This window comes from Pristiophorus japonicus, chromosome 17 (assembly GCF_044704955.1).
Source record: "Pristiophorus japonicus isolate sPriJap1 chromosome 17, sPriJap1.hap1, whole genome shotgun sequence".
In the NCBI taxonomy this organism is placed as follows: Eukaryota; Metazoa; Chordata; class Chondrichthyes; family Pristiophoridae; genus Pristiophorus; species Pristiophorus japonicus.
The window spans coordinates 130,821,699-130,834,319 of record NC_091993.1 but is presented as its reverse complement, the minus strand read 5'-3'; the positions used below and the strand labels follow the sequence as shown (position 1 = coordinate 130,834,319).

General features: G+C 45.6%; 1 protein-coding gene across 3 annotated transcripts in view; it reads right to left on the bottom strand.

Moving 5' to 3' along the window:
• The window catches only part of slc16a4 (solute carrier family 16 member 4), a 138,828-nt gene extending 130,315 nt beyond the window's left edge, over positions 1 to 8,513 (bottom strand). For 2 of the 3 annotated variants that reach the window (XM_070859287.1, XM_070859289.1), the window contains exon 1: positions 8,428 to 8,513. The gene's annotated coding sequence lies outside the window, so the exon portion shown is untranslated. Of the gene's footprint in view, positions 1 to 8,156; positions 8,217 to 8,427 lie in introns of those variants that run through there. The other variant, XM_070859288.1, reaches the window with a different exon arrangement.
• Positions 8,514 to 12,621: the final 4,108 nt, after the last annotated feature.

Genomic DNA, 12,621 nt, shown 5'->3' with positions numbered 1-12,621 from the left:
CCGCTGGACAGCAGTTTTGGAAGCTCCTAATCTCCATATCGTCCGGGCCAGCCCGGTTAATCCCACAACTATGCGCCTGATGTCAGAATCGAGGGAGCAAGAGGGGGGAGAATGTGAAGAGCATGACTGCATGGAGATTTTAAAAGAAACAGAAGAAGCAGCCTTAGCAGCAGAGGAGCCTCTGCACAACCCAGACCTCATCCTGTTTACAGATGGTTCCTCCTTTGTTGACAATGGTACCAGAAAAGCAGGATGGGCAGTTACAACCTTATATGAGGTAGTGGTAAAAGGATGTTTACCCTCAGGAACGTCAGCACAACAGGCCGAGTTATGGGCCCTGTCAGAAGCATGTCGAATAGCAGAAGGACAGACAGCTAATGTCTACACAGATTCGCGCTATGCTTTCAGAAACATAGAAACATAGAAAATAGGTGCAGGAGTAGGCCATTCAGCCCTTCTAGCCTGCACCGCCATTCAATGAGTTCATGGCTGAACATGCAACTTCAGTACCCCCTTCTTGCTTTCTCGCCATACCCCTTGATCCCCCGAGTAGTAAGGACTTCATCTAACTCCCTTTTGAATATATTTAGTGAATTGGCCTCAACTACTTTCTGTGGTGGAGAATTCCACAGGTTCACCACTCTCTGGGTGAAGAAGTTTCTCCTCATCTCGGTCCTAAATGGCTTACCCCTTATCCTTAGACTGTGACCCCTGGTTCTGGACTTCCCCAACATTTGGAACATTCTTCCTGCATCTAACCTGTCTAAACCCGTCAGAATTTTAAACGTTTCTATGAGGTCCCCTCTCATTCTTCTGAAAGCCAGTGAATACAAGCCCAGTTGATCCAGTCTTTCTTGATAGGTCAGTCCCACCATCCCGGGAATCAGTCTGGTGAATCTTCGCTGCACTCCCTCAATAGCAAGAATGTCCTTCCTCAAGTTAGGATACCAAAACTGTACACAATACTCCAGGTGTGGCCTCACCAAGGCCCTGTGCAACTGTAGCAACACCTCCCTGCCCTTGTACTCAAATCCCCTCGCTATGAAGGCCAACATACCATTTGCTTTCTTAACTGCCTGCTGTACCTGCATGCCAACCTTCAATGACTGATGAACCATGACACCCAGGTCTCGTTGCACCTCCCCTTTTCCTAATCTGTCACCATTCAGATAATAGTCTGTCTCTCTGTTTTTACCACCAAAGTGGATAACCTCACATTTATCCACATTATACTTCATCTGCCATGTATTTGCCCACTCACCTATCCTATCCAAGTCCCTCTGCAGCCTCATAGCATCCTCCTCGCAGCTCACACTGCCACCCAACTTAGTGTCATCCGCAAATCTGGAGATACTACATTTAATCCCCTCGTCTAAATCATTAATGTACAGTGTAAACAGCCGGGGCCCCAGCACAGAACCTTGTGGTACCCCACTAGTCACTGCCTGCCATTCTGAAAAGTACCCATTTACTCCTACTCTTTGCTTCCTGTCTGACAACCAGTTCTCAATCCATGTCAGCACACTACCCCCAATCCCATGTGCTTTAACTTTGCACATTAATCTCTTATGTGGGACCTTGTCGAAAGCCTTCTGAAAGTCCAAATATACCACATCAACTGGTTCTCCTTTGTCCACTTTACTGGAAACATCCTCAAAAAATTCCAGAAGATTTGTCAAGCATGGTTTCCCTTTCACAAATCCATGCTGACTTGGACCTATCATGCCACCATTTTCCAAATGCGCTGCTATGACATCCTTAACAATTGATTCCATCATTTTACCCACTACTGAGGTCAGGCTGACTGGTCTATTATTCCCTGTTTTCTCTCTCCTTCCTTTTTTAAAAAGTGGGGTTACATTGGCTGCCCTCCACTCGATAGGAACTGATCCAGAGTCAATGGAATGTTGGAAAATGACTGTCAATGCATCCGCTATTTCCAAGGCCACCTCCTTAAGTACTCTGGGATGCAGTCCATCTGGTCCTGGGGATTTATCGGCCTTCAATCCCATCAATTTTCCCAACACAATTTCCCGACTAATAAAGATTTCCCTCAGTTCCTCCTCCTTACTAGACCCTCTGACCCCTTTTATATCCGGAAGGTTGTTTGTGTCCTCCTTAGTGAATACCGAACCAAAGTACTTGTTCAATTGGTCTGCCATTTCTTTGTTCCCCGTTATGACTTCCCCTGATTCTGACTGCAGGGGACCTACGTTTGTCTTTACTAACCTTTTTCTCTTTACATACCTGTAGAAACTTTTGCAATTCGCCTTAATGTTCCCTGCAAGCTTCTTCTCGTACTCCATTTTCCCTGCCCTAATCAAACCCTTTGTCCTCTTCTGCTGAGTTCTAAATGTCTCCCAGTCCCCGGGTTCGCTGCTATTTCTGGCCAATTTGTATGCCACTTCCTTGGCTTTAATACTATCCCTGATTTCCCTTGATAGCCACGGTTGAGCCACCTTCCCTTTTTTATTTTTACGCCAGACAGGAATGTACAATTGTTGTAGTTCATCCATGCGGTCTCTAAATGTCTGCCACTGCCCATTTGGTCTGTTATGGCGGAAAAGAGGATTCCTCACTGCTGCTGGTACACCTATCCGAAATGGAAAAGAAGTCCGAGACTTACTAGAGACCATACAATTACCTCAGGAAGTGTCCATCCTGAAGTGTAAGGCACATACCAAGGAAAATACCACGGAAGCACAGGGAAATGCCCTAGCCGACCAAGCAGCTAAAGATGCCGCCTCACAGGGTGTTCCCCCAGAAGAACCAACACAGATGTACAGATTGAAAGTACTCAGGACTCTGACACGAGACCTTCAAACAATGCAAGGCGAGTGCTCCCGAGAGGAAAAATGGACATGGATTGAGGTAGGAATTAAGCTATGTGAAGATGGTGTCTGGAGACAAAGAGTTACCGACAAGCCAGTCGCGCCACAAGCGCTTATGCCTTTTTTAGCCCAACAGATCCACTCGTGGGGACACTTGGCCTCACAACAGATGACAGCACGGTTCCAGAAAAGCTGGTGGGGTCGGGGATTTAAAAAACATGCCCAGCTGGTAACAGACCGCTGTGTGGTCTGCCAGAAAAATAATTCTGGACCCATCACGCTAATGCCCCAACTGAGGCCCCCTGCCCCTGTTGGACCATTCCAGCATCTGCAGGTTGATTATATATTTCTTCCTTCATGCCAAGGATACACCAACATTCTTGTCATGGTCGACAGATTCTCTAGATGGGTAGAAGCTGTCCCAACTAAAAGAGCCACAGCCAATCACACTGCAAAGGTCTTGTGTAAGGATTACATTCCCCGATGGGGAGTCCTGAGTAGCATTGACTCAGATCAGGGAACACACTTCACAGGTGCTGTTTGCCAAGTAGTCTGTAGGTTACTGAACATTACGTGGGATTTACACTGTCCTTATCATCCACAATCATCAGGATAAGTAGAGCGAATGAATCAAACTCTGAAACAACGGCTTGCCAAATATCACCAAGAAGGATCACCATGGCCCCAGGCACTACCAATAGTGCTATGTAGCATTAGGGCAACCGCGAACAGAACTACAGGTCTAAGCCCATTTCAAATTATAACAGGAAGACCCATGTCGCTGCCAGGAACTATCGATTTACGGAAAGCTGATGTTCACTTAATGAGTGACACTTTGTTATCATACTGTCAGAACCTAACCAATGCTATTAGTTCTGTTTCCCGACAGGTATCGGCAGCTTGGGGTAATCCACCCGAAGGAGGACACGACATTATCCCGGGAGTCTGGATGTATGTGAAAAAATTGCATAAAGAACCTTTGGGTGCCAAGTGGGAGGGACCTTATCAAGTGTTATTGACCACCCAGGCAGCTGTTAAAGTCCAAGGAAAGAAAGCCTGGATCCACGCTTCACACGTTAAACAAGCACCCGTAACTGAAGCTGAAATCTAATAAGGACAATTACTTTTTGCGAAAATGTATAAATTTACTGCATTACTGATTGTAGGTATTCTAGGCATAGGCCTACTTCTTACTAGCCGACCCTCTGCACCAAAGGGAAATAGTAGGGTAGCAAGGGAATTACATGTAAATACCTTTTTATATATGTCATACATTTATGCCAAACAAGGTAACATTTCTAGTTGGGTGTGTGCGCATATTCCTATTCACTCAAAGGGAGGGATTCCCTTGAGGCCAGTTCCCTTGAATATCTCGGAAATGGCTGAGTGGATAATTAATCAAAACAAAACAGGCAATGCGTTTCAGGATTCGGAAAACTGGGCACGTAAATGGAAGTCAGCAGGTTACGATCTGACTACCTTTGAAGGGGGATACCAGCCGTGCTACAATAATTCCAAACGGCCCCCATTTTTTGTTATCACTAATACATCGGGAATAGGAAGACCGGGGGAATCGGTCTGTCTGATTAGAAACATCAAAGGAGGCCAAAATATGGGGTATAGTAACTGCTCCCAGAATTATAATATAATCAAGCCACGGAACCGTCCAAACTGGGCCGATGTGGGAATTTTTAACGTAACGGGGATTCTGAATAAAACAGATGGAAAAGCCTGGACAGGCCCCGGAGTGTTGCTGACAAAGAAACAGCTAACATTCATTGCATATAATGGCACCTATTGGGTGTGTGGCCACAAGGCCTACCCTTGGCTGCCCCAGAATTGGACGGAATCCTGCTATTTAGCCTACATTGTGCCTTATATGTATCATATAAAGTCACTGTCGGAACATTTACACCGTCCTAAGAGAGCTATCACAGAAACAGAGAGGTTCTTTGCCATTCTGATCCCCAGGAATGGGACCACCAGACTGGCAAGGGAATCCATTAACATGGCATCCGTTGTGCAATGGGTAGCCAATGATACCTCAGAGGCCCTAGTTAAAATCAATGCAGAAATGGTAGCAATCCGCACAGTAGCCCTACAGAATAGACTGGCCCTTGATTACATCCTGGCTGAAAAGGGAGGTACTTGCGCCCTACTCGGAACTGAGTGTTGCACATATATCCCAGATAGCTCCGAAGAAATTACCCACTTAGCGGAGCATATCCAAAAGGAGGTAGAAAAACTTAAGCATCATTCACTTTGTGGAGCAGAGCCACTGAATGGCTAGGTTCAATAGGAACTTCATTGGTGGAAGGTTTAATTCCATTTGTTGTAATTGTTTTACTTTTATATTGTTTGTTTATGTTGATTAAATGTTGTTGCGACCAGGTGGCTGTAGCTGCTGTCCCGCAGGTGAGACACCTTGCAGGTCCCAGCAGACCGTCTGTACGTGGCACAGGGGTATGTTATGCTTAAGGGAAGATTGTTTACTGGTTGAATTAAGGATATTGATTTGGATTAAATTGGAATAAGATTAATTAACCTACTAAAACCAGACTTCCATTGTGGCCACGATGGAACTCGGGTTGGTGTAAATTTGTGTGGAAGTTACTAGTCCGGACATGTGGTGAAACACATCAACAAATTTTAGAAGGAAACTCTATTAACATGTATGAAATTATTTTGTAGAATGTTTAACCAGTGATACCTGATGTTTGTGAAAGAATCAAAGGGAGGATTGATAGAGAATTCAAACAGGCTGCATTTAGACAAGTTGAGAAAACACAGACTCCAATGACAACGTGCAGTTCAGCATGTTGCATTAAGTCATCAATCAACTTGACATTTTAGGACCTTGGGTAGCGAGCCAATTAAAAGGTTAAAAGACTATTAATTGAGCCAATAAGGTCAAAGAAGGCGAGTTCTTTTCTGTAAATTGATCCAGGTTTCAGTACAGCCATTTTGACCATGTGGTCCCAGAAGGACAAAGACCTGGCCTAAAGCCAAGAACTTGTTACTGCTGCCAGAAATAAAGTGACATTAAAACGACAATCGGAGTTCGTATTTCATTGGAAATTAAGAGATCTAACATCCAGTGAAGCCCACCCTCCCTGGGGCTGCCCACAGTGTGATCCAGTGAAGCCCACCCTCCCTGGGGCTGCCCACAGTGTGATCCAGTGAAGCCCACCCTCCCTGAGATGGCCCACTGTGTGATCCAGTGAAGCCCACCCTCCCTGGGGCTGCGCACAGTGTGATCCAGTGAAGCCCACCCTCCCTGGGGCTGCGCACAGTGTGATCCAGTGAAGCCCACCCTCCCTGAGACGGCCCACTGTGTGATCCAGAGAATCCCACCCTCCTTGAGATGGCCCACTGTGTGATCCCAAGAAGCCCACACTCCCTGGGGCTGCCCACAGTGTGATCCAGTGAAGCCCACCCTCCCTGAGACGGCCCACTGTGTGATCCCAAGAAGCCCACCCTCCCTGGGCTGCCCATATTTTCTAAGGGTGTTGTTGCCTGGGCTTCCCTCCCCCAGGCTCCCTGACACAGACGTGGACCGTATCAAACTCCGGCCCTGACCAGTTGCTCATTGACATGATAATATTGTGTTCCTTATCTTGTGGCCTGCAACATTTTATTGTGTCAGGGACCGAACTGTCTCAACTTTCGGCAAATATCTCATCTCCTAATTTGATGTCGTAAACAACTAGTGTCAGTGTCTAGTTACCCAGCTCTGTGCCTTTCCGTCATATTAACATAAATGGGGTGATTTTAACTGTTGGAGTTGGGCCAGTACAATCTGGGCCACCCAATCACTGGACAGGATTCTGCTCCATTTTGATAGCGGGTACTCAACAACATGCTGCTGAGGAGATGCACCCCCTGGGCAAATGTCCCTCCAGCTCTGGACTGGGACACTATTGGGCGGCCCAAGGGGAAGGCTGGAGTGAGGGAGTCCTGGTGTTGGGAAGGGGTGAGCCCAGCGGGAGGAGCCTGAAGTCGGGGAGAGGTGGTGGGTGGGGGAGTTGAGGGGAGGAGTTGGGGGGCAGCACCCTATGTGGCTTAGTGGATCATGCGGAGGATGGGAGGGCGAGTCAGGAGTCCGAGGGAGGGGGGGGACAGGGGCAGCACCACGTGTGGTTACTGTGGTCCCCCGAAGGGGCTCTCCTGTCCCTCCCGGCCCCACTACAACAGTTTGCGACCCACTGGGCGGGGGGTCACTGGGTGGGGGGGGGGGGTTCACTGAGCAGGGGAGGGGTCACTGCGCATTGAGGGGTCACTGGGCTGGGGGGTGGTACAGCGCAGGTTGGATGAGACAGTGTAGAGGGATCTTTACTCTGTATCTAACTCCCTGTACCTGCCCTGGGAGTGTGTAATGGGACAGTGTAGAGGGAGCTTTACTCTATATCTAACCCCGTGCTGTACCTGCCCTGGGAGTGTTTGATGGGACAGTGTAGAGGGAGCTTTACTCTGTATCTAACCACGTGCTGTACCTGCCCTGGGAGTGTTTGATGGGACAGTGTAGAGGGAGCTTTACTCTCTATCTAACTCCATGCAGTATTTGCCCTGGGAGTGTTTGATGGGACAGTGTAGAGGGAGCTTTACTCTGTATCTAACCCCGTGCTGTACCTGCCCTGGGAGTGTTTGATGGGACAGTGTAGAGGGAGCTTTACTCTGTATCTAACCCCGTGCTGTACCTGCCCTGGGAGTGTTTGATGGGACAGTGTAGAGGGAGCTTTACTCTGTATCTAACCCGTGCTGTACCTGCCCTGGGAGTGTTTGATGGGACAGTGCAGAGGGAGCTTTACTCTGTATCTAACCCCCTGTACCTGCCCTGGGAGTGTTTGATGGGACAGTGTAGAGGGAGCTTTACTCTGTATCTAACCCCGTGCTGTACCTGCCCTGGGAGTGTTTGATGGGACAGTGTAGAGGGAGCTTTACTCTGTATCTAACCCGTGCTGTACCTGCCCTGGGAGTGTTTGATGGGACAGTGCAGAGGGAGCTTTACTCTGTATCTAACCCCGTGTACCTGCCCTGGGAGTGTTTGATGGGACAGTGTAGAGGGAGCTTTACCCTTTGCGGGTTAGTTTAATCCGTGTTCTACCCTCAAATGTCCGTAGCTCCAGCAACAAGTTCAAAGCCAGCAACAGGTTTGGTCAGTAAGTGTCACCATGAAGCTATCTTGGATGCCTTTCACCTTTCCGCTGCTCTAAGTTACCCCGGTAATCGATTGCAGACAAAAAGCGCAGGCTTAAGAATTAAGAGTTTGATTTCATTTGCAAATTATAATTGTACAAATAATCCTTAAAAGAAAATCGACGCTACCTTTCAAATGTGTGCCGTCTCCAGTGTTCGGCGGTGTCATGGAATAATATTACAAGTTCTTCCACGTATTAGCCAGACACAGACCCTCCACGCTGGCTTTCCCCAGCCCGCTGGGTGCTTACAGCTGATTCATTCACAAGCATCGCAGATCCGAACATACACCGCAACATGGCACCTCACTGAAGCTTTGTACAAATATTCTATCAAGCTGCCAGTCATTTCCACACAATCCAAGCCCAGAGTGAGCGCCGAGCGCTCTGAAAGTACCTACCGTGTACAATGCAGCGTCCGGAGTGCGGATCAGGGTAATCCTGCTCAGGCGCTGGACACCACAAGAGCGGCTTTGTGTGCAGGCATGGTCCTGGCAGCATGTGACTGGCGCTTTAAACAAGATCAAAGCTTAATGTGCAAGCACAACTGCTCTGCCCATGGCTCTCTTAAGCCGCAGGTCCCAGTGTCACCGCCTCCTCTGACTCATGACGGTATCACAACCCCATGAATCTGAACCCCAACCTCTCCCGGTGAATTAGTCCCGCAGGAATCCGCATCTTAATACTCGGCAGAGCCCCCACACGTGCTCCAGTCGCCAACATGGAAAGTTACACCAGAAACTGCAACAATTGTCACCAGAAAGTGCAACAATTGGCACCAGCAACTGCAACAATTGACACCAGAAACTGCAACAATTGACGACAGAAACTGCAACAAATTGACACCAGACACTGCAACAATTGACACCAGAAACTGCAACAATTGGCACCAGAAACTGCAACAATTGACACCAGAAACTGCAACAATTGGCATCAGAAACTGCAATAATTGGCATCAGAAACTGCAACATTTGGCACCAGAAACTGCAACAAATGGCATCAGAAACTGCAACAATTGATAACAGAAACTGCAGCAATTGGCGCCAGAAACTGCAACAATTGACACCAGAAACTGCAACAATTGCCACCAGAAACTGCAACTATAGACACCAGGAACTGCAACAATTGTCGCAGAGACAGCAACAACTGACACAAGAAACTCCAACAACTGATGCCAGAAACTGCAACAATTGGCATCAGAAACTGCAATAATTGGCATCAGAAACAGCAACAATTGGCACCAGAAACTGCAACATTTGGCAACAGAAACTGCAACAATTGTCACCAGAAACTGCAACAATTGATACCAGAAACTGCAACAATTGACATCAGAAACTGCAACACTTGATACAAGAAAATGCAAGAATTGACACCAGAAACAGCGACAATTGACACCAGAAGCTGCAACAATCGACACCAGGTGTCGAGGAAATATTTAGCTGAAATTAACTCAGGCGGAGACTTTCAGAACTGCACTTCGAGAGAATTTATTTTAAAAAGCAAGATATATCTCGGAGAGCCTGCTTGGACCGTACCAAGGCAAAACTCTGTCGTACAAGCAAATTGGACTTATCTTTATACAGAAATTGAATACAGAAATAGAAAAAGAATCTTATTCATCAGTCCCGCGAGTACAAAGGTTGTCTCGGGAGGTACACACTCTATCTGTCCTTGCATAGTTTCTCTCTGTTCACAGTCTGATAAGCAAAGGCAAAAGGGGACTCCCTTTTAATACCAGATGGTCACCTAATTGCATCTCTAAGTTTCAAGGCTAAAAAGCGTGGCTATTTTTCTCGTCTTATTATTTCTTTAAGCATAGCAAAAAACAGAATGTAACCCTTCCCTCTAAATTAAGCCAGGTGTTCATAGATTCTTTCTTCCACACCAGGAGCTGCAAAAATCGACACCAGAAGCTGCAACAATTGACAACAGAAACTGCAACAATAGACGCCAGAAACTGCAACAATTGATACCAGAAACTGCAACAATTGATACCAGAAACTGCAACAATTGTCACCAGAAACTGCAACAATTGGCACCTGAAACAGCAACAATTGACACCAGAAACTGCAACAATTGTCACCAGAAACTGTAACAATTGATACCAGAAACTGTAACAATTGATACAAGAAACTGCAACAATTGATACCAGAAACTGCAATAATTGATATGAGAAACTGCAGCAATTGACACCAGAGACTGCATCAATTGAAACCAGAAACTGCAACAATTGACAGAAGAAACTGCATCAATTGGCACCAGAAACTGCAACGATTGATACCAGAAACTGCAACAAATGATACCAGAAAATGCAACAATTGATAACAGAAATCGCAACAATTGGCACCTGAAACTGCAACAATTGGCATCAGAAACTGCAATAATTGACAACAGAAACTGCAACAATTGACACCAGAAACTGCATCAATTGACACCAGAAACTGCAACAATTGACAGAAAAAACTGCATCAATTGGCACCAGAAACGGCAACAATTGATACCAGAAACTGCAACAATTGACACCAGAAACTGCAACAATTGTTACCAGAAACTGCAATAATTGCCACCAGAAACTGCAACTATAGGCACCAGAAACTGCAACAATTGACACCAGAAACTGCAACAATTGTCACCAGAAACAGCAACAACTGACGCAAGAAACTCCAACAACTGATGCCAGAAACTGCAACAATTGGTGCCAGAAACTGCACAATTGGCACCAGAAACTTCAACAATTGAAAGCAGAAACTGCAACAATTGATAGCAGAAACTGCAACAATTGTAACCAGAAACTGCAACAATTGACACCGGAAATTGCAACAACTGAGAATGGAAACATCAAACATTGATACTAGAAACTGCAAATATTGACACCAGAAACTGCAACAACTATCACCAGAAACTGCAGCAATTGATACCAGAAACTGCAACAATTGGTACCAGAAACTGCAACAACTATCACCAGAAACTACAGCAATTGATACCAGAAACTGCAACAATTGGTACCAGAAACTGCAATGATTGACACCAGAAACTGCAACCATTTACATCAGAAACTTGCAACAATCAACACCAGAAGCTGCAACAATCGAAACCAGAAGCTGCAAGAATTGACACCAGAAATTGCAACAATTGGCGCCAGAAACTGCAACAATTGGCACCAGAAACTGCAACAATTGACACCAGACACTGTAACAATTGTCACCAGAAACTGCAACAATTGATACCAGAAACTGTAACAATTGATACTAGACACTGCAACAATTGATACCAGAAACTGCAACAATTGATACGAGAAACTGCAACAATTGACACCAGAAACTGCATCAATTGACACCAGAAACTGCAATAATTGACACCAGAAACTGCATTAATTGGCACCAGAAACTGCAACAATTGACACCAGAAACTGCAACAATTGATAGCAGAAACTGCAACAATTGTTACCAGATACTGCAACAATTGACCGGAAATTGCAACAACTGAGACTGGAAACTGCAAAAAATGATACTAGAAACTGCAAAAATTGATACCAGAAACTGCAACAACTATCACTAGAAACTGCAGCAATTGATACCAGAAACTGCAACAATTGGCATCAGAAACTGCAATAATTGGCACCAGAAACTGCAACATTTGGCAATAGAAACTGCAACAATTGGCACCAGAAACTGCAACAATTGTCACCAGAAATTGCAACAATTGGTCCCTGAATCTGCATCAATTGACACCAGAAACTGCAACAATTGACACCAGAAACTGCATTAATTGGCACCAGAAACTGCAACAAATGGCATCAGAAACTGCAATAATTGCTGCCAGAAACTACAACAATTGACACCAGAAATTGCAACAACTGAGAATGGAAACATCAAACATTGATACTAGAAACTGCAAATATTGACACCAGAAACTGCAACAACTATCACCAGAAACTGCAGCAATTGATACCAGAAACTGCAACAATTGGTACCAGAAACTGCAACAACTATCACCAGAAACTGCAGCAATTGATAACAGAAACTGCAACAATTGGTACCAGAAACTGCAATGATTGACACCAGAAACTGCAACCATTTACATCAGAAACTTGCAACAATCGACACCAGAAGCTGCAACAATCGAAACCAGAAGCTCCAAGAATTGACACCAGAAACTGCAACAATTGGCGCCAGAAACTGCAACAATTGGTGCCAGAAACTGCAACAATTGACACCAGACACTGCAACCATTGTCACCAGAAACTGCAACAATTGATACCAGAAACTGTAACAATTGATACTAGACACTGCAACAATTGATAGCAGAAACTGCAACAATTGATACGAGAAACTGCAACAATTGACACCAGAAACTGCATCAATTGACACCAGAAACTGCAACAATTGACACCAGAAACTGCATTAATTGGCACCAGAAACTGCAACAATTGATACCAGAAACTGTAACAATTGATACTAGACACTGCATCAATTGACACCAGAAACTGCAACAATTGACACCAGAAACTGCAACTATAGGCACCAGAAACTGCAACAATCGACACCAGAAGCTGCAACAATCGAAACCAGAAGCTGCAAGAATTGACACGAAAC